This window comes from Pituophis catenifer, unplaced genomic scaffold (genome assembly GCF_029215685.1).
Source record: "Pituophis catenifer annectens isolate HBS135680 unplaced genomic scaffold, rPitCat1.0.hap2 SCAF_8, whole genome shotgun sequence".
Taxonomy (NCBI): Eukaryota; Metazoa; Chordata; class Lepidosauria; order Squamata; family Colubridae; genus Pituophis; species Pituophis catenifer.
The window spans coordinates 20,348,272-20,374,768 of NW_027256888.1; the positions used below are offsets into that span (position 1 = coordinate 20,348,272).

The window sequence follows — 26,497 nt, forward strand, 5'->3', positions numbered from 1 at the left end:
AGCTCTTTAATTTACAGTGAGACTTCAGCAAAAACTCAGAGGCTGCAGCCCTCCTTATATACAATCCTGGAGGGACTGTCAGCCAATCAGAAACATAGGCAGGTTTGAAACTCCCGCTTAAAAGTATCAATACATAACATATATATATATATATATACAGACCAGTGAACCTAAGCCACGCTCAGGCTCCAAGCTGTCCAACACGGCTCTCAGTCACCAAGCAGTTCCGATTGGCTGACTTGTTGTTATGGCTATCCCAGCTCATAATTACACTGACACTCCTCCCTTTATGACTGTAATAGACATAAAACCAAGTGATTTAATATTCTTCAGAGACCTATATTTGAAGACCCAAGTTCACAGTTCCCTTCAAATATCTGAGAATCCTTTTTACACCCACCCAATGCAATTGCTTTGGTGCAGTAGTAAAGCGACTCAAGATGCTTACTGCACAAGCTGTGTCTGGTCTGGACCACTGTGATAGATATAGCAAGCTCCCTATTGCTGACTGATATATCTCTTGATCACAGGCTTCACTTGTTCAATTTTGGGTAGTGCCAATACTTCCCAATAGTTTCTTGGCTCATACCAACATTACACACCTTAACTCTACTAGCAGAATATCTGTCAGATGGAATCCCCTTGTTCCATCACTCAGACCTGCGTGGCATTGACTGCTCTTGTGTTTCAACCCTCTCCTGTTTCTGAGTCATCATCTTCTCCTGACTCTTTTCTTGCTCTTTTTCAGTTTCTCCTCCCTGAATGCTAACACCGTCACTAAGTGAATTACCATCACTAAGTGGATCATTCCAAAAATTAGCATCAATTCTGTTCCAATTTTGCTCTGCAAAGCTAGCAGACCTGGAAATGACTATTCTTTTGCTCCCATCGCTAAAGTGATATCTCTTTGAGCCAGGCTCATAGCCCGTAAACCTGAGCTTTCTAGCCTTTGGTTGACCTTTTCTCCTGATTGCTTGTGAAATGGACGTTGGTCTTACCTGATACGTCCATTCTCTATGAAGAAGAAACGGCATTCAGCCATGGGAGGTGACTCTTCTATGCTGCAATGACCGAGTCTGCAATTTACATAACTCCGCCCCCTGCTGGCTAGCCTCCAGTGTTTAGGCGAGGGCGCTGACGCAGACTAGAGTGTCTTCCTGAAATGAGAAAAATAAATTTAATGCACCAACCCCCCACCCACCAAGGGGACAGAACCTTCCAAAGGGTGGGTCTGAATTCCGTTTGTTCTTCATAGAGAATGGACGTATCAGGTAAGACCAACTTCCATTCTCCTAAGTGGAAGAAACGGCATTCAGCCATGGGACATACCAAAGTTTCATGTCCGTCGGGTGGGAAAGAAGAGAGGTCCTGGACTCTTAAGGCGTATGGATAGCTTGAAGAACGCGACGTCCAAAAGCCGCATCAGCGGAGGCAAAGGCATCGACTCTGTAGTGCCGGATGAAAGGAGAGAGGCTCACCCAGGTGGCGGCACGGCAGATCTCCTCCAACGAGGCTTACGTAGCCCAGGCGGCAGACATAGAGGCACTTCTCGTAGAATGGGCAGTAATGTTCCGTGGCGCAGGTAAGCAGTAGAAATAGTGGCCCGAATCCATCTCCCCAACATAGGGCCCGAAACCTTAACTCCGATCGACACTGGCTGATACGAGACAAACAGAGCCTCTGTTTTGCGGAAGGACGCCATATGAGCCAGATAGATTTTAAGTGCCCATCGTACGTCCAGAGTATGCTAGGTGCGCTCTAGATGGTGAGATGGGGAGGGGCAAAAGTCCGGTAGGACCAGCTCCTGTGCTCTGTGAAAGGAAGTGTTAACCTTCGGAACGAAAGCGGGGTCCAAACGGAGCACGACCCTGTCCTTGTGAAATATACATAGGTCACGACAAGTGGACAAGGCGGCCAGCTCCGAAATACGCCGAGCAGACGTAATAGCTACTAAAAATGCTGTTTTGAATGAAAGAAAACGTAGAGACACGAGGCGAAGAGGCTCAAACGGGGACACAGTCAGTGCGGAAAGAACCTTGTTGAGGTCCCACGTGGGGTAATGATGCACTGTGGGGGGGGCATAAGTTCGAAGCGCCCCGGAGGAAATGTCGAATGACAGGATGTTGAGAAAGAGAGGAATCTGCCCCGTAGGCCAGAACTGAAGAAAGCGCGGCCACTTGGCGATGGAGAGTATTAGGGGCCAACCCCGACTCGAACCCAGCCTGGAGGAAACGAAGCACATCCACCACAGAGGATGACAAAGGAACGACGTTGGAACGACGGCACCAGGCTACAAAGGCATCCCACGTTGCATTGTAAATACGATTGGTGGAATCGCGACGAGCCACTTGAATGGTGGTGACAACAGAGGGAGGGATTTTAGCTCTCAGCAACAAGCTCGCTCAACCTCCAAACGGTTAAGTGCAACCATGTCGGATCTGGATGGCGAAGGGCCCCTTGAGTAAAAATCAGACGATTGTTGGGAATGGTCCACGGGCGTGAGACAGATAGGGACACTAAGTCCGCGAACCAGGGTCTCTGCGGCCAGCGAGGCGCCAGTAAGATGACTTCTGCCCGTTCCTCCAGCACTTTCAGGAGCACCCTAGATATTAAAGGAAGGGGGGGAAGCATATAAGAGCCCGGGAGGCCAAGAAGAACGTATAGCATCCGTGGCCTCTGCTGCAGGATCCCGATAACGAGAGAAATACCTCGGGACCCGGTGATTGACCGCCGAGGCAAAGAGGTTGAGCACCGGCATGCTGAACCGCGCCGTGATGTCCTGAAACAGATGGTCCGGGATGCTCCATTCCAAGTGGTCCAGTCGATGTCTGCTGAGGGCATCTGCCTGAGAATTGGCCTCCCCCGAAATGTAATCTGCGCGGATGGAGCGCAGATGAGACTCAGCCCAGAAGCTGAGAAGCAAGGTCTCATCCATAAGAGCCCTGGAATGTGTGCCCCCCATTCTATTAACGTGGGCCTTAGCGGTCACATTGTCCGTGAGCACCAGCACGTCACGATTGGTGATTAAGTGTTGAAATGAGAGTAGTGCCAAACGAATGGCTCGTAATTCAAGGAGGTTGATACTGAGACACCACTTGGTGTAGGACCACTGACCTTGCACCAGTTGATGATCCAGGTGGGCCCTCCAGCCAAACAGACTGGCATTGGTCGTGATAGTCACCCGCACTGGCTCCCGGAAGGGCCTGGGCCTGGAGACTGCTGGGGAGGTCCACCATCGAAGGGAGGAGATCAGAGCCAGAGAAAGAGATACCCTGCGAAGGGAGGTACTGGAATGATCCTTTTGGTGAGGAAGGAGGAACAACTGGAGTTCTCGGTTGTGAAGGCGGGCCCATGGAACACTCCAAAGGTTGAAACCATCTTGCCAAGGAGGCAAGAAAGACGAAGAAGGGACGAGGTACGATCCGAGACACAACCCTGAACAAGGGATCGTAGACTAGACTGGCGTTCCGCGGAGAGCGAAATTGTGGAAGAATCGGTGTCAATTATCACCCCCAAATGCTGTAGCACGGTGGAAGGGGACAGATGGCTTTTAGGCCAATTAATGGAGAAACCATGTTGCTGTAAAACTTGAATGGTAACCTTCAAATCTAGATGGGCCGTCTGGAGGGAGGACGACTGAATCAGAATGTCATCTAAATAGACTTCCGGTTTGGTCTTCGTCGTCGCTAGACGGTCTTATTTTAGACCGCCAGCCCCGCCGTCTGTAAAGAGCCGCTTCGCGAAAAGAGAAGCGGCTTGAAAAACTCCCAATCCATAAGGAATTGCAAGCAGAGCCGGCAAGACTTGGTTGAGCCCCTGTGAAGTCCCCAGATTGCTTTTTTTTGCTTCTGGGGGAGGAAACAGGCGAGGCTCCCTCTCCAGCCCGCCGAAGCTCCGGACCTCAGAAACGCTTCTACTTTGTAGAACAAGACGGCGTGACCATCCTAACAAGTGAAAACAAAGAAAACTTCCTAATTGAACAGGGTGAAACTGGGACTTGAACCTCAAAACCGCAAGTATTTGTGTTGTGCTGTGCTAGCCCTGTGATTAAACTTAAGTGAGAGATTGAAAGTTTCCTGAAAATGGTGCCCGGCTTCAGCGCAGAGGAATGCTGAAAGTGAAAGTGGATTTGCCTAGTTACTTTAACATGCTACAAAGTCTCACTGTCTGTAACAACTGAAGAGAAAAGACCATTTTTTTTTCCTAAAAATAAGCAAGTTTGACTTTGACTTAACTTTACTTCTAATTTGATCAAACCTGGGGGAATTTTTTAGAGGACTTCGTGGAGGAAGAAGGGAAAAAAGAACCTCCCTTTTTGAAAAAGTTAGGCTACGTGGCAGAATGGCTTCTAAACAGCCAAAGCAAGATATGAAGGTGGCAGGGGGGTATCCCCCACGTACAAGCCGCAACAACAGCCTTCTAGCCAGCAGAGTCAGAAAAAGGAGATTGATCTTGAAAGTTTGAAAGAGTTTATTGCCCAGGCTTTGATGAGACAAGATGAAAATATGGATGCGAAGTTTAAAAAATCTGAACAGGAAATTAAGCAGGAGATTAAAGAAATTAAAGAGGTGGTTCAAGAAAAATATGACAAGGTGACTAAAAAGTTAGTGACCGTGGTGACTGGTCTCTCAGCTGCAGTTGTGCAAACTAATAAGAAAGTAGAGGAATATAAATCTGAGATGGATGTTAAAATGAAGCAGACAGATCATAAAATTCTTAATGTTGATAATAAAATGCAAAGGATGGAAAATGAGCTGACAATGATGCAATTCAGGGCTATGGAATTTGCTGTAAGACTTAAAGGTATAAGAGAGGATATTAGAGAAGATTTGAGAAGGATCTGTGCTGATGCCTTAGCTGTGTTGTTAAAGACCAGCCCTGAAGAAATTTTTTGTAAAATGGATAAAGCTTATAGAGTGAATTCCTGGGCGGCTAGACAAAGACAATTGCCTAGAGATGTGGTAATATATTTCACAGATAGAAGAATAAGAAATGATATTTTGCAAAGGTCCTTTGTCTCTACTGTGCAAGTGGATGGAAGAGAAATTGGAGTTTACAAAGAGCTGCCATCTAAGATGTTAAAAGATAGAAAGGATTTTGGATTTTTAGTGTCTGAACTAAAGAAACAGCAAATCCCATTCAGATGGGATGCCCCAACTGGCATAATATTCAAGTATGAAAGAGAAAGGTATAGATTGAATACAGTTGAGAAAGCGGAAGAATTTTATTCTGCAGTTTTTAAAAAAACAGGTACAACATCCCCACGCACATCTTCAGTGTTGGAGATAAAGGAGAGCGATAAGGAGAAGCAGTTTGAACAAGAGACTGAGGAGCAGTGCAAACAGTTGGAGCGGGAGGCAATGGAAACGCAGGGAGCTACAGGTGGATTTCTAGATGAGCCTTTGTTAGATCTCCCTCTGGAACCTGCATTTGGAGTACCCACTAATACAAGAGAAGTGGCTTTGGACCTGGCCCGGATGGCTGAAGCTAAAGAGCAGCATATAACTCGAGCAGTTTATAAGCAATTTAAAGAAAAACAACAACAGGAGAGGTCCAAGCCACAACAAGAAAAGAAGGGAGCTAAGGGTACACAAGCACGTGAAGCCATGGGGGGAGCTGAGCCGAAGACTATCAATCTGGATGATAGTCTTCAGCAATTGCTCCTATCGCTTCAAGAGATTTCAAATGACAATTAAGTTGTTATCTTGGAATGTGAATGGATTAAACTCACCACAGAAGAGGAGAAAATTGTTTAATTATCTGAAACAGTTTAATAATGATATTATTTGTTTACAAGAAACTCATATTCGAATACAAGATCAAAAATACTTAATAAATTCCAGATTAGGAACACAATTTATAACTTCTAGTTCGTAAAAAAAGAATGGAGTAGTGATTTATGTAAATAAAAGACTATCATCTAAAATTATAGAAGCAGATGATTCTGGGAGGTTTATAGCAATTGAACTTTATACAGAAAATGGTCTAATTTTGGTGATTGGAATTTATGCTCCTAACCAACAAGAAGATTTTTATAAAACATTGTATTCTAAGATATTGCAATGGGACTATAGATCTATCTTAATTATGGGAGATTGGAATGGAGTAATTGATCCGAAAATAGATAAAAAGAGTTTGGCAAAGTCAAGGAATAGACTGCCACAGATTTTTTTTGATATGAAAGAAGACTTGGAATTAAAAGATATTTGGAGAATACATAACCCGAAAGATTTGGACTTTACCTTTTTCTCAGATAGACACAGATCCTTCTCTAGGATTGATTTTATTTTATTATCACCTGACTTACTTGCAAAAACAAGAAAAACAAAAAATTTTCCAAGGACTCTAACTGACCATAGCCCGGTATGGATAGAAATTGAAATGGGAAAGACTGAGAGAAGATCATGGAGAGTAAATGAAAATTTGTTTAGATACGAAAAAAATGTAAATGAACTTAAAAAGCAAATGAAAGAATTTTTTGAAATGAATTTGAATAAGGGTACCCCTATTGAAATCGTGTGGGATGCGAGTAAGGCATATATGAGGGGGGTACTTATCCATATGAATTCTAAACATAGATTAAACCGACAAAAGAGAAGACTGGAAATGGAAGCAGAGATAAAGAAGAAAGAGCAGCTACTTATAAAGAACCCAACAGATGAAAAGAACACGAGGAGCTATTAAACTTTTGAAAGATCAATTTCATATGCTTATGGCGGAGCAAACAGCAACTAATTTACAATTTGTGAAACATAATACATTTTGCAACGCCAATAAACCAGGCAGATGGCTGGCCTACACACTGAGGAAGCGTCAGAGTACATGGGTTATTGGCAGTATTGACATTGGAGGGAAGGACATTTTTCAACAAAAACTGATTAAAGCTGCTTTTTTAGATTATTATACTAAATTATATGCTAAAGATGAAATAAAGACTGGACTTATAAATGCTTAGAAGAAAAAAGAGTTATAAAAATTTCTAGTGATCAAAAGGAAAGAATGAGTCAACTAATTACAGCTGAGGAGATTATTGTCGCAATTAAACAATTGAAAACAGCCAAAGCGCCAGAGACAGATGGCTTAACAGCGGTATACTATAAAACTTTACAAGCAGAAATGATTGAACACCTTAAAGACTTATTTTGTAGTATACAACATGGGGGTAAAATACCTCCCTCATGGAAATCAGCCTATATCTCATTGATACCGAAAGAGCAAGTAGGTCTTAAAAAACCTGAGAATTATAGACCAATATCTCTTCTGAACAATGATTATAAAATTTTTGCAAAAGTATTAGCCAACAGATTAATGCCAGTTATTCAGGAGGTGATTCATCATGACCAAGCAGGATTTATAGAAGGCAGATACATGAAAAATAATGTAAGGCAAATAATAAATTTATTGGACTATCTTGAGAAAAATAAACAGATATCTGCAGTGCTGGTGTTTTTGGATGTGGAGAAGGCCTTTGATAGAGTGGATTGGAACTTTCTATTAAAGACTTTGAGAAAAATGGACTTTGGGGATCAGTTTATACAGGCAGTTTCAGCAATCTATCAACAGCAAACAGCACAAATTATTATTAATGGAAGTTTGACTACAAATTTTAGTACTGAAAAAGGAACAAGACAAAGTTGTCCACTATCCCCATTGTTATTTATTTTAACATTAGAAGTCTTGTTGAATACAATACGGGACTCGAGTACTTTGAAGGGAATAGTGATAAGGCAAGAGGATTATAGAACAAGGGCATTTGCAGATGATCTGGTTGTTATCTTAACACAGCCGATGGAATCAATAATCCAGATGAAAGACATTACAAACGAATATGGTATGATATCAGGATTTAGGTTGAACCAGAAAAAGACTAAAATGATTGTTAAAAATATGACACAAGATCGGAAGCAGGAACTTGAAAGCAAGGCAGGCTTTGAAATAGTATCAAAGGTTAAATATTTAGGAGTTCAAGTTGCAGATTTAAATTCAAAATTATTTCAAAATAATTATAAGGTGTTGTGGCGAGAGGTACAAAAGGATATGGAGACCTGGAAAAAACTGCAGCTGTCGCTACTTGGAAGAATAGCAACAGTTAAGATGAATGTTTTGCCTAGATTTCTTTTTTTGTTTCAAATGATTCCGGTGCTTAAAAGTGATAAGCAATTGAGAGAATGGCAAAATGGATTGAATAAGTTTGTTTGGAATGAGAAAAAGCCGAGAGTCAAACTGAAAATAATGTAAGATGCTCCAGAAAGGGGAGGCCTTAAACTTCCAAATTTACAATTGTATTATGAAGCAGCAGCTCTGACGCAAGCAAGTGACTGGTTTGGAAGGATAAAGACTGGAATATTGAATATAGAAAGTCATGATCTTGAATTTGGTCGGCATGCATATTTATTTTATGAGAACAAAGTGGACAAAGTATTCAAAAGCCACATACTTAGGAATTCTTTGATGAGAGTTTGGAAGAAGCACCGATTTAAATGGGATTACAAAATACCGTTATGGCTGGATCTTGGTCATACTATGTGGAATACAAATATGTCACTCGGGGGGGGGGTTTATACAAAGAAGTTCTTTTTATGGACGGGGCAGATTGCAATTAAAGACATTGGAAATGCTGTTGAAGAAGGGATTAACTTAACTTGGTTACAGTATAATCAACTTCAACTGAGATGGAAAGAAGATCAAAAAACTGGTATAATGATGCATGAAGAAGAATTGGTTAGACATATAAAAGAGAAAGGTCCAATGCATATTAAGAGGGTTTATAATGTTTTGCTAGAAAGGGACTCGGAAAATGAATTGGTTAAAGATTGTATGATAAAGTGGGCACAAAATTTTGCAGAACCAGTGATGTTGGAAACATGGGAAAAAATATGGGTCCAGAATGTTAAATTCACACAGTCGCAGAATTTGAGGGAAAATTTTTATAAAATGTTTTATAGGTGGCACCTAGATCCTAAGAAGTTATCGTGTATGTATCCTAATGTTCAACCAAAATGCTGGAGATGTGATTGCTTAGATGCCACATATTACCATATGTGGTGGACTTGTAAGAAAGTGAAGGCTTTTTGGATAAAAATTTGGTGGGTTATGCAAAATGTTTTGAAGAAAAAACTTCAGTTTTCTCCACAATTGTTTTTATTTTGTATAGTTAAGGGTTTTACATTGGGTGAAACAAAGTTGATATTGTATATGGTGACAGCAGCAAGATTACTGATAGGTCAATATTGGAAAAATGAAGCTATGCCCACTATTGAAGAATGGACTTTGAAGATGGCTAGTTTTGCTGAGATGGCGAAGATTTCAGCATATTTAAAAGACCGAACTCAAGAGACATATGTATGGGAGTGGGAAAAGTGGATAGATTATGTGCAGAATAAATATCAAATTAAGAAATATCAGATAGCTTTTAGCTGAATGAATGTATTATGTAGGGACAAATCAATAGAGCATTATGAAGGTATAAATAGTATACAGGGGGGTGGAGGGGTTTAAGTTTTATAAAAGCTTTATAAAATGTATTTTTCGATTAGGATTTTATATTGTGGAAGTCCGGGGGGGAAAGGGGAGGGCTAGGGAAGGTATGGGGGGCTTGGGGGGGGGGAAATTGGGGAGAAAATGTATTTGTAAAACTTTTTAAATAAAAAAAAAAGAATGTCGTCTAAATAAAATTGAATACGAACGGGCAAGGCCCGGATATAGGCAACCAGAGCAGCCATGATTTTTGTAAAGACCCGAGGGGCCAAAGAAAGGCCAAAGGGAAGTGCTGCATACTAGTAGTGGCCCCCGAGATAGTGAAAACAGAGGAACTTACAAAAAGAGGGGTGAATTGGGACATGACGGTAAGCTTCCGTTAAATCAATTGAGGAAAGATAGTCCCCAGGCCTAAGGGTATCCAAGATAGATTGGAGGGTGTGCATTTGAACCGGCAATAAACTATGTGCCGGTTCAGTGCCTTAAGATCTAAGATAGGTCGCCAACCACCCGAGCCTTGCGGACTAGGAAAAGCCGGGAATAGAATCCCTGACCCCGTTCTTCCTGGGGAACCCGTTGAACAGCATTAATGGCCGTAAGATGGTCAATAGCCTGAGAGACTAAAACCCGCTTAACCCTATCTCGGGACGGGGGGCATGATAGAAAAACAGAAGGAGAAGAGCGAAACTCCAAGGAAAGACCGTATTGGATAGTATTAAGAATCCATAAATCTGAAATGGACGCCCGCCATTGCGCTGCAAATAGGGCGAGACGTCCCCCTATAGGGGCGGAAGAGGGAGAGTCACTTGGCTCTCCGAAAGGGTCTACCCCTGCCACCCCGAAAGGAACACTTTGGGGGAAATCTGTTGCCCTGTCTGACCTGGGAATCCGGTTGGGCCCGTGACTGAAAGGAACGCTGATATCGCGATGGATAGGAGGAGGCGTCCGAAGAACGAAAGCTCTGCGGTCTGCTGTAAGGAAAAAAACGAGTCAGAACATCTGGACACAGAAGGAGAATCTTCTGATGATCTCTAATCTCTATCAACAAAGGTTCCAATGGAGCACCAAACAAGGAATCAGCCGAGTAAGGAGAGGCCGCTAACTGCTTCTTGCTCCTGACATCCGCCTGCCACTGGCGGAGCCAGAGCAGACGTCTAGAAGTGACGGTGGCACCGATAGCCTTGGCCGCAAAATGGGCCGAGCTCAAAGTAGCATCTGCAGAATACTCTAAGGAAGCAGCGATCTTATTCAAATCCTGATGTGTGCGGGAGTCGGACGGAGGAAACTGGTCCTGAAGTTGCTTTATCCAGAGAAGGGCCGCCCGGTTGAAGAAAGAAGCTGAAGTGGCTGTACGGACAGCCCAGGCCGCTGACAGATGAGATTTTATCAGAGTTTTTTCAGCTCGCTTATCCTCTGGGCGGAGATATTCTTCCCACGATCCCATTACCCACGAAGGAGAAGCCAACGCAGCCACAGGTCCGTCAACAGGGGGGACCTGTAAAAGGTTAGAAAGAGCCGGAGCTAATTGATAAAGACGTTTGTCTAGGCCATTTGGGGCTGGACCAGCCCCAGGCAGGTTCCATTGACGCTGTACAACATCAGTAAATAGCTTAGGCACAGGTATCAAATCCGGTTCCACCGCAGGTTCGACGAATAAAGACGTAGCAGGATCAGAACCACTCAATTGTGGCTCGGTAGAAGTGGAAGCAGCAGCGCCCAGACGAGTTACTGCCAAGGCCTTGTGAAGTAGAGACCGAAACAGTTGAGGGCGAAAGAGTCCAATAAAAGCTGGCTGATCAGGACTTAATCCTTCACCATCAGAAAGTGCTAACTCCCTGGATTCTGCCTCCTCCTCCTCAGAAACCGACCCTTGCTCATAATGTTCAGGGGAATAACGTTCCTCCAACAGTCCTTCCTCAGTCTGAAGAGGAGCAGTAGCACCTTGAGGCTGGGGCTGAAGCAAACCCTGTTGAAGGCCCTGGGCCAGACCTTGTTGAGTAGTCCTTGCAATAATGGCTTCCAGAGAAGATAGAGGTTGAGGAGGCAAGGGCAGGGGGCAACTTGCTTGGGAGATTTGAGGTTGCTGATCAGGCTGAGGGGAATCTAGGCCAGAGGCCTGAGAAGAGGAGGCTTCAGGCATCATTTGAAATAAAGGCTCAGAGCCTGGAGGTGGAGGAGGACCCTGAGGAGAATGATGGTCTGGTGACAGATCTCTCCCGTGCTGTGGAGCAGACTCCATGTTGGGTGGGGGAGGAGGCCACCGGAGTTAACAAAATGGCCGCCGGCTTTTGTGCCTTAAGAACGGCCTTCTCTAGGGCCCTGTGTCTCCGAAGTTCCTCCCTGGAGGGTTTGGGAGCAATCAAGGGAGGCTTCTTAGCTGGACGCTTAGGCGGTGGTGGCATAGTTGAAGTGCCCTCCCCAGGCTCGCTGGTGTGCCTGCGCCTCCCCCCTTTAGCTGCTGGGGCTCCCCGGGCTTGCCTCATGGCGTCCGCCATCTTGAAATGGCTACAGGCCGATCTGACTAGCTGCCAGGGAAAGTCAAGTCCGTGAAAACAACCTTTCTTGGAAAGAGGGGGGCCCGCCAGAAACGATGGAGCAGGGATGGCGAAAAGGCACACGAATCCCAATAAAGCAGGCGGCGAAAAAACGCCTCACAAGCCTGTCAGCTGAGCCGCTAGCCGTTGGCAATCAAACGCGGCTAAAGAAAGCGCTCCCGTCCTCTCCTAGGTGGCTCTGGTAACCCTGCTTGGCAAATGTCTTTAAAACACAGTGAAGCTCTCCGAAAGTTCGTGGAGGCTCAAGGGGCTCAAACGGCAACGAAAAGGAGCCCCTTTGAGGAGACTGTCTGGGAAGCAGTCCCTCGCCGCTATGCGGCCCTCGGCGGGCTCGGGTAAGGACCTTTCATGCCGGAATCCATAAAGTCAAAACCGATAACAATCTGAAATCACAAACCAGAAATCAGTCCAGGAAAGTCAGGAAAACAGTCCAAGGGTCGATAAAAGCCGAAAATCAGTCCAAACGATTCACCCAATAGGTTAGAAGACTCAGCGCAGGAAGACACTACCGTCAAGCAAAGACCGAGTCTAAACACTGGAGGCTAGCCAGCAGGGGGCGGAGTTATGTAAATTGCAGACTCGGTCATTGCAGCATAGAAGAGTCACCTCCCATGGCTGAATGCCATTTCTTCCACTTAGGAGAATATGTACCCATGCATTGCTTCCAAACACCTTTAAATGTGCCAGAGATGGCTTTCTACAGCATATGGAGTATCATTAATTGAGGAACTCCACAGCCTATTGATTAAATAATTAGCAGTCAACATGGCTTCACCACAATATGATCTGCTCAGACCAGAATCCTCCAGCAGTGAGTCCTTCATGGTTTGTAAAACACCATTCTGCCTTTCAACCACACCATTCTCAGCTGCTGTGAATGGATTTGTGCATCTGTGTTTTATTCCTAACTGTCCCAACCATTGTTGAAAACTTGCTGATATGAATTCTGAACCTCTTGTCATTTTGCAGCTGACATACCTGTTGTTTATATCTCCTTTCTACGAAGCTTAGCCATTGCTTAAATTTCTGTAGCACTTCTACTTTACTCTTTAGTAAATAGCAGAAACCAAATCTGCTGTAGTCATCTACAATGACGAGCGCCTATTTTATCTTCCCAAACTGGCTTGCATTGGCCCAACCAAATCTGCATGTACCAGCTCTAGAGCTTTTATTGTCTCCCTTGTGCTACTCTTGCTTACTGGGAATACCTTGGATTTTGATGATTTACATACTGCACACTCCAAGTATGTCTTACACCCTTTTAAGTTTAACCCTTCTCCAAACTGTTGCAACTTTTGCAAAACTCTGAAGCTGGCATGGCCAAGATTTCTATGCAAGGGATGAATACATGAAACATGTTGTGCCACATTGCCATATGTTTAGGCATATTGAACCTTTCGTGCCTGCAACACATAAAGATCATCCTGTTTTATGCCCTGTGCATATACACTCCAATTTCTTCTTATGAGACACTTCTCATTTGTAATGTGGTCTCAAAACCTTGTTTGTCTAGACTAGAGACACTCAGTAAATTATGCTCCATTTCAGGTACATATAATATGTTACTAAACTTTTTCTCCAGGCATGGAATCAGCACACTGCCTTTTCCTGTGACTTTAGCCTTCTAGCCATTTGCTAAGGCTATTGCATCTCCTCCAACTGGATCCATTCTGAAAAACAATTTAGAATTATTAACAATTGTTTGACTAGCCCCACTGTCTATTAACCATTTGTCTCTGCTATTACAATAGCTAACTTTTGCAACAGCAGCTTGTCCATCTGTTGTTTTTCCTCCTTGAAAACAGTCTTTCTTTAAATAAGCCTTATCACCACAAATGAAACACCTCCGGTGTTACTATCCTGTTTCTTGCTTTTTAGAAAATCTTTGTTGGGCTGTAATCCGATCGCTGCAGGAATCCTATCTGTTCCTTTTCTCTCTCTGCTCCTTGGAACCCCACCTCAGGATTTTTTCCTTTTGGCTTTTTTCTAAAATGACATTTGTTTTCTTCAGAAATCAAACGGGCTTTAAGGGCTTCATTCGTATGTCCTGTTCTGGTTTGCACTCAAAAACAGCTGAAACAATGTCCCATGTTTCATCAAGACGATTTAACACCAACAGTACCTTCTGAGATTCAGGAGTGTGCATTCCATGCTGTTCCAATTCAATAAATAAAGTTTGCATATGCAGCAAATGCTCTCCACTCTCTCCTATGGTTGCAACTGGGCTCTGTATAATTGTCTCAATAATTGCACAATATTGCATGCTGATGCACTCACATGCAGACTTCTCAATTTCAGCCAAATCTCTTTTGCAGTTTTTAAATTATCTACATTCAAGAATTTTTCATCTTCTAAATTTAAGATGATATAGGCCAGTGCCTTATCATGCTGTCTTTGATCTGCTACTGCTAATGGTGCCTGGGGTGGATTAATAACAATATCTCAGAGCTCCTTAGGCTTCAGGAAACATTCCATCTTTGCAGCCCAAATAATAGAATTCTTCTGTCCCAATCGAGGCAGAGAGCTCGCCTTGAACTCAATAGCCATCCTGCAAGCCTTATCAGACTTGTTCTCTTTTCCTTATAACACAGGTTGTCCTTAAGCTTAATTACAGTTCAGTTCTCCTGTGTGGTTGGTGTGCACTATGGTATATATATACTTATTGTTCATTATAAGATTTGCATGAAACAACGCCAGAGCCAATTGCCTGGATAGCTGAATTGGACATCCAGTTATGAGGCCACTGCCATATCCTCATATAAGTTTTACTTATAATTACATGGACTCTGTGTGTGTTTGTGTGTGCATACACATATACATACACACACACACACACATACACTTCTATCATGTTCTCATCATATATTAAGTAAATAAATAATAAACTGAAATCATTGATTTTATTTCTAATTCCTTCAACACACCTTCAGGCCATGTACCTATATTTATTACCATACTTTATATTTATATCTGGAAACAAGAAGGAAAGAAAAATGAGATCCCATGCCTAATTGGAAAAAGTATTAAGTGAATTACAGTGCCATTGTTTCAGAAATGCTAACCTGGAAGATGAATATCTTTGTCGATATTACGGTATAGGAAGACAGTGATGTTAGTCTATGGCAGCCAAAACTCAATATGAGTCTGGTTGGTAGCACCTTATCAAATTAATACATGTTATGAAAAGGAATAAGCTTCCATGAACTGTGTCACCATTCTATTACCCATCTCAGTATTTCAGCAATATGTGATTTATTAGGCACAATCTATTAACTCTACATGTGTTTATGGTAATAAATTTACAATGAGTCAGTATAAACTAAGAATATTTGCATAGACTTTTATCTGCAGCTGAGGTGATATCTCAAATTAAGATAATCAAAAAACATTTTTGTAGGTAAATAGATAATTTGACAATACCAAAATAAGAAACCTCTAGGAGAATATATTGTGACAACTACAATATTGCTATAAAAGCAAATAAGATGTTTTATTTTATTTGAAAGCCACTTTATACAATGATAGGTAATGAAGAAAACTAAGTATTGGTTTCAGGAAGGGAAAGAATAGAGAAAGTTTTTTATTATATCTTCATGTAAATGACACAATTTGTTTCAGACAGCTTGGTGTTATATATACATGCCATTTGCTCAATCACCCAATGATGCATGTAGGGTTGCCAGGTGTCCACTATTTGAGCAGACAGTCCACTTTTTTTACATTATGTTCACTATTTTTTTTCACAAAATAGTGGACATTTTTTTTATTCAAAAACTTTATGATGAAATGGTACGTAATCTAAAGTTGTACAGTCTAAGAGAATAAGGATAGAAGAATCGCATTTTGTTTTTTTTTTCATAAGTTAGAATGAGACAAAGATCGAATGCTCATTGCAATAATCACATTTTACACAACAGCGCAAAAAATGCATTAAAGCAGTTATCTTTTGATATAGAAAATGTAGTGCTGAAGGTTTTTGCCGAATTTTTGAATTCTGCGAAGAAACGAGAAGAGTTGAAATCATTTTTTGAGTTTTGCGAGTCAGAATTCCATGAAGTTTTTCGCCATGTTCCAACACGTTGGTTAAGTTTGTTTAAAGCGGTCGAAAGACTTCTTTTAAACTGGATACCTCTAAAATCGTATTTTATTTCTCTTGGATCTGATGAGTGCCATAAGGTTTTCTGGAACCTTATTTCGGATCAGGAAAATGAACTCGCAAAGGACGATGAACCAACAATTTCAGAATTGTATTTATATTTCACGCACTTCTTCATGTCAATAATGCAAGACACCCTACTGAAGCTGGGAAGCAAAAAAATTCTTGCATGTGATCTTCACATTATCATGTGAAGATTCTTTGCAAAAAAAATACGATGAGCAGTTTTTTGGAATGAAAGTTTTATTTGCCTTACGTAAAAAACATTTGCCTGAGAATGCCGTGCAAAAGTTCAAGAAAGAAGCCATCAACGTGTATCAAAGAGCCATTGCGTACCTAGAAAAGTGGTATAATTTCACCGATTCAGTATATGAGACGCTAAGTTGTTTCAATCTAATTGATCGCAATAATCCTCCAACTTTAGAAGAAATGACAAACATCTCGTTATTATCACCATGGCGAGAAGAACTTCCACCCAACACTGTCTTCGATGAAATTTCTGCCTTAGAAGAAGTTTATGTTCATCTGCAGGGCGATTCATCCCTTGATAAGTGGACGTACTTTTTCAAGAAAGAGCCAGCTCTGAGTTTACTGAAACTGTTCCAGTATTGTGCATCAATTCCGGTATCAAATGCAAACGTTGAACCAATTTTCAGCGTCATGGGAAATTTGTGGACTGACGAACGTAACCGACTGCTTGTATCAGTTCGAAGTGAACTTTGTATATTTTTTAATATTTCTCAATGTTAAAGAATTATTCCTTAAACACAAAGAATTGATCAAAGCTGCGCAGTCAAATAAAAAATACACACAACAGCAAAGTAAAATGTAATTTAATATTTTACATATTATTATAATATATTTGATGTTTTGAATTTTAAGTAAAGTTTTGAAGTGATTATTTTAATATGTGTTAAAATGTTTGTAAGAAAATATATAATTTAATTGTAAAAATTTATTTAATTTTTTTACTACTTAACCCCCCCCCTCCGCTTGTCCGCTATTTTTTGGAAGCAGACCTGGCAATCCTATGCATGTTTTGTCACGTTAACATTATCGTGGCTTGTTGTGAATGCTATTTTATTCATATGAAATATCTTACTTTTGCAGATCCAACATTACTTTGGGCACATACAAACAGAACATCCACAAGGACAGTCAATTCTATCAAAATTATCAGCATGATCAGAAGTCTCATCCCACATAAAAGGGGCACAACCCTGCTGCCCAATCCTGCCTGCCATTTTGACATTACTGCCCTCTGTCATAACAGAATATGTTTAATTGGGGAAGTAAGATATAGTAACACTGGAAATTTTGGAAATTTGGAAAAAATTAATTTGGAAATTTGGAAAGCTAATACCATGTTTCCCCTAAAATAAGACCCTATTTTATATTTTTTTGAACCCTGAAATAAGTGCTTGGCCTTATTGCCATGAGCTCAAAAGCTCGATTGGGCTTATTATCAAGGGATGTCTTATTTTGGGGAAACCAGGGAGGAATAAAAGTAGACGGCATTCTTATGAACTCTGGATACAAAATGATTTTAAAATAATGAACACAAATATTACTTTGATTGTAAAGTATTATCTGATTTTACTCTATTCAGAGACTGACGTTTTCACCAACAGTATTTTATTTGTAAATATTGTAAATCACCTAGATTCTTATGAAATTGTAAGTCATAAGAGATTTTGTCCCCAATGAAATTTAAAAATAAAATTAAATGAAACCACTGTGGGCAGCATTTGGATGCAAGTGTCATTCTTATGCAAATTAATTAGCTGGGTATAAATGCAGTAGTGAAGTAGATGACAACCAGTAAAATTAGGTTCTATTCCAATAAGCTGAGAAATTTATGGTAAAATGATTCCTACGTATCAGAAGTAGTAAATCTGTCAAAGTTATATTTCTCAGAAAGAATAGATATTTTTTGGGGAAATTGCAACAAGCTTCATTGTCATTAAAAGTCCAATTAACTTTTTGGCCAAAGTGCCTATTCCTCGCAAAGACAGCCTGGCTATCATATTAACAATACAGATTAACATATGTACTGTAACACATACTACATGAGATTATATCTGTGCTTGGATTGGAAGTTATATCTTGTGCCGTGTATCTTCACCTCTGCTGCCAAATTAGCTATGAAACCAAGTTTACTTAATTATTGTAGACATTTAGCAATGACTTTAGACACTATACCAGTGATGGCTAACCTTTTTGCTGTTGCGTGCCAAAAACGGGGGGTGTGCTGGGGGGGTCCCACATCCATAATTCAAAGCACCCCACCCCCGTGCCTGCACACACAACCCCCCCATGCTCCCCTCCTTTGGCACGCAATGGCATAATGGGCCCAGTAGGCCTGTTTTTTGCTCTCCCCGGGCTCCAGAGGCTTTCTTGGAGCCTCAGGAGGGTTAAAATGGCCTTCCCCACCCCCAGAGGCCCTTCAGAGGCCAGAAATGGCCCATTCCCAACTTCCGGTGCGACCGGAAGGCCCGAAAATCAGTTGGCCGGCATGCGCATGTGTGCTGGAGTTGAACTAGGGCAACACTCGTGTGCCCACAGATATAGCTCCACGTGCCACCTGTGACATGCATGCCATCGGTTCGCCATCATGGCGCTATACTAATACTAGAAATAGAATAGAATAGAATAGAATAGAATAGAATAGAATAGAATAGAATAGAATAGAATAGAATAGAATAGAATAGAATAGAATAGAATAATAAATAATAGAATAAAAGTAAGTTATTATACAATAATAACAAAACTACTTCCACATTTACGGTAATTCCCAAATCCATTCCAGAAGAGCATTCTTGCCTGTTCTCTAAGAGGGGAGCCTCCACACAGAACACACAGAGTCAGGCCCTCTCCCATTGCATCTCATAGTAAATGGGGATGTTTAACAGGTGCACAAAACAGGCAGACATAAAGCAATATAGGTCTCTAAAAATAGCAACTAGCACTTTTAATAGAGAATAATAATAATATATATAAATTTAATATAGAAAAGCACTCTGAAATACTCCATTAGCCAGCAGAACTCCTGTGTCAGTGGAATAACATGGCAGTTAATGCAACTGACCAGAAATGATTAAGGCCACTGCATTTTGCACTAACTGAAGTTTCATAGTGGTCTTCAAGGACAGTCTAATATAAAGCAAACTAATGCAATACAGGTTGAAGAGTTTGCTGCATCACATTCGGCCTTAAACAACTTTTTACTTAGATATCCTAGAGATACCCTTTCCTTTTATAGGCTTGGAAAATTGCCAAGATCATAAATGTAAACCTGTTACATTGCAACTGATAGTGTCACCTTGTGAAGACTGATGGACACTCTCTGTCTTCACTCTAGAATATTCTACTTCATGTACTGTATTAATAAGGAACTTATTATCCTCTTTAGGTCCTTCCTTGTATGGATGAATTATTTTGTTTTGTTCCCTATCCTACAAACAGTTATTTTAATAAATATATTTTATGCAATTTTAATTTACAGTCTTTTATCAGTGTATTTTAACACTTTTTTATTATAAACTGCTTTAAGATATGACTACTTAGGACAAAATTATGTTAAATGTATTTTAAAAATCAGTGGGTATATATAAATATATATGATTTTCCTGGAAGATTGTTTCTCAACAAATAATTTACTTTGTTATTTTTAAAAGTAAATAAATCATTGAAGTGCACCAAAAATACACTAAATAAGGTATGTGAATTGCCTGTCTGATCTTCGTATATGTATTGGGGGGATGGAAGTGGCTTAAATTCAGAGTTTCAGATTCAGATTGATTCTAATTCATATAAAGATGTTATAAATTTTGTGTAAGTTTATTCATCTATTCATTCAACTTAAGTGCCAACCTGATTAAAAAAATCTTAAAATATCAAAGGAATAAATAGTAACATTAAATTGGCTTAAAATTGAGAAAGCTAGGGGAAAGAGAGCAAGATGTACATGGCGGGGTTGTGTGTCTAATCTTAGCCCTTTAGCTATGTCTAGAATGGTATGCCCTCCTTGGGCCCCACGCCAGTTGACAGAGTCAGTTCTTCAGTCCCTTTAGGAAAGCCGAAAGGGTAGTTGCATGATCTTCCAAAGGGTAGGAGCAGAAAAGTCTCTTCTTCTCAACCCCACCAGCCAGAATTCATTGTCCAACTGGTTTCACAGAATATCCTTTCAGCTGGCTTGGGTGGGACAAGCCAATCCCATTGGGGTAAAACAGTTCCTTAGATAGCCTGTTGTTTAATCTTTTAAATTGCTTGAAGGATATAAATCATCTGTTTAATTTGTATGATAGATACATAAAAAACTCCCTTTTTATGACCCTGTAATTCCTTAATTTGGGGTAGACTCAGGGCAACTGGATGGAGCTAAGCGTTTACTGGCCAGATGCCCTTCCAGATGCCACGCAGAGTTTGCAGCAAAAAAATTTTTTTTTGCGCACCCTAGGAGAGAAACGTCTACCATTACCTAGGATTGAACTCTCAACCTTCCAAGTGGGAGGCAAGCATTTTCACCACACTGCTGTTATGATAGATTTAAAAAATTGTTTTTTTAAAAAATCATTGTTTCTGTGCACTTATGTATGATACATATGTAAGTGCACAAAAATATGATTTTTGCCTTTTATAGTCTGTAAGAAAATTGAATCCTTTAAGATCTAGTTTGAAAATAAATCAAAAGGTCAGGTTTGACTCACTTGGAAAGTTCAGACAAAAGAAGGTAGCTAATTTAAAACAGGATACAAGAGTGATTAGTCCTGCTATACAGGTTTGCTAAGCATTTGTGTGTGTATTTTTAGGTGTATTGTTTTGTTTCTGTCTTAGAAATGATGAATCTCTTGTTTCAGTTTAAACAGGATTGTTCTGGTTCACTTTGTATAAATGAAGGAGTTGCAAAACTCTGAAATTTCATGTGGGTTACAATCATATATTTACCTCTTAAGAGCTAAGTCCCATAAACTCAATTACTTTTAGCAGATAATATATATTGCACTGTCAAATATTGTGTTTATGACAGATCTAACTCATTTGGCAAAGGTCCCATGGAAGAACTAGAAGAACTGCATGTTGAAATAGGTAAATAGACCTCTCTTTTTGCATCTTTAGTTAATTAAATTACTGTAGTGTAATTCAGTTTAATATTATGCCTGCCATAACACAGATTTAATTAAGAAAATGGAAATATATATTTGTCATAGGCAGAGGTTAAAGTTGGGCATGCTACTTCATCACTATTACATTAATCACAAGGAAAACAACAGTATAAAAGACAAGGATCCTATATGAAAAACATATTTACTTTCTTAAAAAAAATATGAATTTCTAACTGTATGATAGAAACAGAACTCTACTACTAGCAGCAAAAATCATTTGCTATCCCCTTTGTCAAAAATTTACCTGAAACACAAGATTATGGTTTGTATTTCATTCCAATTCTTCCTGTTATACAATGGTGTTTTTTTAAAACCTCTTCTTACTAATCACTTTCCTCTGGCATAGGTTTTGGTCCTCAGAAGATTGACAAGATAAATGTGATAGAAAGTAACTGCACTTTCTGAAAAACCAGTATGTAAATTTTGAATGGAGGAAAGGTGTATGCTAAAAACTCAATCATTATAAAAAGTGAGTTCATTATATAACTACCTACTTAGTTACACAATGAACATATTTAGCAGATCCAGGGAAGAAATCAGACAAACAGAGGAGCTAAAGTATGTGTGAAGAACATCTCATGTTCTATCACTAGCATTTCCAGGTAGAATTTAAAAAATCTCATGCCTGAGATCCCAGGAAATAACTGGCAGTTAATATATAAGGATGTCCTAAATAAATTGGGGGACTGACTCATGAAGATGGGCCTCCTTCTGTAAGTGAAGGTCTAGGAGCACCCAACAGTTCTATCTTCTTTTGAATGTGTAGTAGAACAACTACCCAATAAACTAAAATATCAAAACAAAAATGAAGTAAGATGGTTTTTCTCCTATCACTAAATGCTACTGCTCTTTTGCATCTTCTTGAATGAAGACAAACAAAGAAAGCCAAAATCCTTCTGAATTGTTCATCCTCCCTTTTCTTATTATTTTTAATTAAAGGAAAGTAAATCTAATTGAGAGTCTATTTGAAAGCAGTTATTTACTCTATTAGTAAATTTTTGTCTCTTTTTTCCCCTCTGTGCATACTTATGTACATTCGCATAGTGTATATTTTTGGATTTGCTATGGAGGTTTTGTTTTTGGCAATAACATCAAAATAAATTTCCAATGTGTTCTGAAATGTTTTTTCAGCTTTCTAATTTAGTTTCTTAATAGTCTTTAATCCAAGTGTAATCAGATCCAACTGTGGTTATCTTTCATGGACAGCCAAATGTGCCAAAGTACAAAGGAACATCCAACTGCCTTTGTAGGGTGCTGGTCACAGACTGAGTTAAGGCACATAAAACCAATTACTGTCCCCAGAAAATAGGGGACTGTCCTTTGGTCAATGTCTTCAAGATGAAGCCAGCCAGTTTGTTAATTGAGATTCTTTCAGAAAAATAAATTAGATTCTAATCTCAATAGCCATTTCCAATTCTATGATTCCATATCTTCTATACATGATTGACAGCACTAACCCAGTTATGAAGGATGATTCAGACACCCTATATAAGATTGTATCTTTTATTTTTTTATAAGCCAAAGAGCCAGCACTGTCTGAAGACGTCTCTGTGGTCATGTAGCCAGCATGACTAAACGCCAAAGGCGCATGGAGCACTATTACCCTCCCATCAAAGTGGTCCCTATTTTTCTGCATGCATTTTTTACATGCTTTCAAATTGCTAGGTTGGCAGAAGCTGGGACAAGTAACGGGAGCTCACTACGTTATACAGGGTGTGTACGCACACACACACACACACATACACACACACAAAGTATAGTGCAGTCTCCCAGGTGAAACTATTTGTTTGAATGAGGAATTGTGCCAAATGACAAAACGATAAGCATATATATATAGTCATTCCATAAAATAGTTTGTGCATATTCCTGTCGGTTAACAAGTGGCATTCAATTATGACAAAGGGAAAGAAAAAAGATGTAACTTATTAAATAAAGGGTAGCCTTTTATTAAATGAAGGGTCTAGGGTAGCCTTTCTTAATCTATTTTCCATGGAAGAACCCTTGAAACAATTTTCAGGCCCTAGCAGTCAAATTGCAGCATGTGAAAATTCCCACAGTTGCAAGCATTAACACCATGTAATGCATGAATTTTTAAACGTATTTTTTCAATTACAATAGCTAATAGAAAAAAAATCCCTTTTTTCTAAGAATCTTAGAAAAGACCCTTAAGGCTTGTTATTTAAAACCTATAGCAAGTTGCCACATTTGCAACCAACATGTTAAAATGTCTTTTTCTACTCCTTTTCCATATATTTTTGGGTTATGTTGAGTTTGTCATATTGGGTAGTTTACATACATTGATTTTAATGTAGCAATTGGGCTATGCTAATAATTTTTGAAAATTAATATTTAACAAAAGCATGGCTATAAGTTTACATATATAACATACAGCATGTAAGTCTAACCCAATACTTCTATAAATCCATAGAAAATTATACCTAATTACTTGCCCCACATAAGGCCATTAAAGATTTTCCAACACCAATTGTATTAAAGTTTATAAGATTTCCCAGCAACAAAAATAATTTGTGATAAACATGTATTGATTTTTGCAGACCCAGAGCAACCAATTCCTCAAAAAATAATAAGTCATTTCAGGAACAATATTAAGAATAATTGGAATTAGGAATAATAATTTCCCTGCTCAAGTTACATACTAATTTTATGCATAATGGAATAATGCTTATATTACCTAATAATAAATTTAACCTTAAAATAGTGCACAGTGTGAAAGCTCTTGCATTCTACAGAATTCTTCTTAGGATGATAGGATGGATGGTCTCTTTTGCTGGCCTGTTTGCATCCACATATAAGTACACGTTGTTTTGTATTTAGCATCTATAAAGGCATATGGCAAACCTGCAAGCTTGAATTTTAATAGTTGAACCTAATAAAATTATGGACATAACTACTGCAGTCTGTTGATGTGATTAAAGCACCAGTCAAGAAGCTGGAGAGCATGAGTTCTAGTTCAATCATAGGCACAAAGCTAGTTGTGTGATCTTGGGCCAGTCTCTTTCCCTCAACTCTAGGAAGGAGGCAATGATAACCCACTTTTGAAATCTTGCCAAGAAAACTGCAGGGACTTGTCCAGGCAGTGGCCAGGAGTCAAGACTAACTCAAAAACACCAAAAATCATATTCTGTGACTTTCTGACACAGGTTTTAGTTTATATATTGTTTTTGCAAACCTAATGCATATTTATTTAAGAGGTTACATTAAGGAAGTAAAGCAAGACACAATTACAGATAAGGGAGAACCAGAAAAAGGTGTGTGAAAAAGGTGCTTCCTCCTGCTTGAAAAATTTATGAAGCAGCACGTCCTCTTTCCTGAAAATTAGTTGCTGTAACAAGAAATGCTAAAAACTTAAGATGTTATTCATCCTCTCCCCCATGGAGATTCTCAACCGTGGAAGTTTTGGATGTCTGTTTTGTTTTTCCCATCAACTTGGAGGTCAGAGTCAGCCATGAATAAGGGTAACCTCTTCCCATGAGCTGCTTTCACCTCCTCTTTCTCCCCTTAGGGAACTAAGAGTCTTCCGCCAGCACTTCACTCCCTCCTGCACCCTTCAGAGCGTGAGAACCAGGCAAAGCAATGGCCTAGAGAGGGTCCCACCAGCGGAAGCAGCCTTGCTCCTCAGTTCCACCAGGCATGAGACAAGGAGGAGGAAGAGCCTACCAAAAACTTTCACCCTGCTTCCTGATAAGAAACAAGGAAGCAGAGCTAGTTCCAGTGGGGGAAAGGACAGTGGTTTTTTATGCACACATTTGGCACTGGGGTTTTTCAGGTGAAGCTGAAGCCCAGGCAGCTTCTACTTACTTGATGTCTTCCCAGACTTCGGGGCCGTAATTTCGGATCACCAGCAGCTCCAGGGCGTGATTGACAAAACCATACTGTCAAAGATAAAAGCCGGGAAAAGTCTTTTGTGGCTACAAGGCTTTGGAGCACTCAAGAGTAGCAAAGGGCAAGAGGGAGAAGATGGGTGAGAAAAACTCAGGTTGGGTTCCAAAGAAGCAAGAGAATAGGTAGGAAAGCTGGCAACTGCCCGTTCACCTACTCCAGGTATTTAATGCTTATTCAAGACAAATTTGAATGCCCCACTGAAGGCGGAGCTATTAAAATTTGCACAGAAGGGCAGCGGGGGAAGGGCAATGCGAGGGGCAGTCCGGACTGGGGCGGATAGGAAGAAGCAGGGTGGGCCGCTGCATTCCTCCGCTTGCACCCCTTTTCTCTTCTCTTCGGAGGTCTTCTCGTCTATCTTCTCCCCCTTCATCTCCCCCTTCAGCACCGCGCATCTTTTCCTTCCCCACCTTTACTGCTAAAGACGAGCCAGCACCCTCCGACGGGCCCTGGGAAGCGTCGCCTTGACACTCACCATCGCGCCTGCGGTCTACCCCTCCCCGGCTTCGCGGGGACAACGTTCCAGCAGCTGCTTAGCGAGGCAAAGGCTGAAGAAGAGCAAGCAAGCAAGCAAGCAAGCAAGCAAGCAGCTCGGCGCGCCAGCCGCCCCCGCGGCCACTCTCTGATTGTCACCGAGCCGTAGCCAATCGCAAGATCAGCCAGGAGGGTGATTTCCAATCAGAAGCAGAGGAGGAATTTGGGTGCTCTTTTGGCTCCGGGCGGGGGACGAGAGAGGCCGGGGGAGGAAAATTGATTAGAGGGCAGGAGAATGCGGGCCGATGTATACAAAACTCGCAAAGGCGTGAATCCCTCGACTGTGGCAGAGAGAAGAAGATGCGAAACCTCGCATTTTAAGTGTTTACGTATGATGCCCTGTGCTGTGAGAACAGGATCTTCCCTGTTGCGCACACTCATTCCGCTTTCCCCAGTAAGATGCTGCCCGGTCGCCTTAGTTACCTGATTGCTTTTTTCTAATTGATATAGAGTTGTACCTTTCTAGAAATTTGATTTTTTTTCGGTCTTGCAGGGAAACTATCTCTGCTATATTTCATTGCCTTGGCCGTACTTGGAGTCAATTCTAGCCATGATTTCCCCTCCAGGAAGTACAGTATATACATTCTTGTAATGGAAATCTGCTACATTTTTATTTATTTATTTATTAAATTTGTTTGCCGCCCATCTCTCCACAAGGATACTCTGGGTGGCTTACATTAAAATAAAGCTGTAAATATATGAATAAATAT

At 40.6% G+C, this 26,497-nt stretch overlaps 1 protein-coding gene across 1 annotated transcript in view; it reads right to left on the reverse strand.

The window, feature by feature from the left end:
* Positions 1-25,240, reverse strand: part of GUCY1B1 (guanylate cyclase 1 soluble subunit beta 1) — a 126,479-nt gene extending 101,239 nt beyond the window's left edge. Inside the window, exon 1 of the mRNA XM_070948219.1 lies at positions 25,173-25,240. The gene's annotated coding sequence lies outside the window, so the exon portion shown is untranslated. The remainder of the gene's footprint in view (positions 1-25,172) is intronic.
* Positions 25,241-26,497: the final 1,257 nt, after the last annotated feature.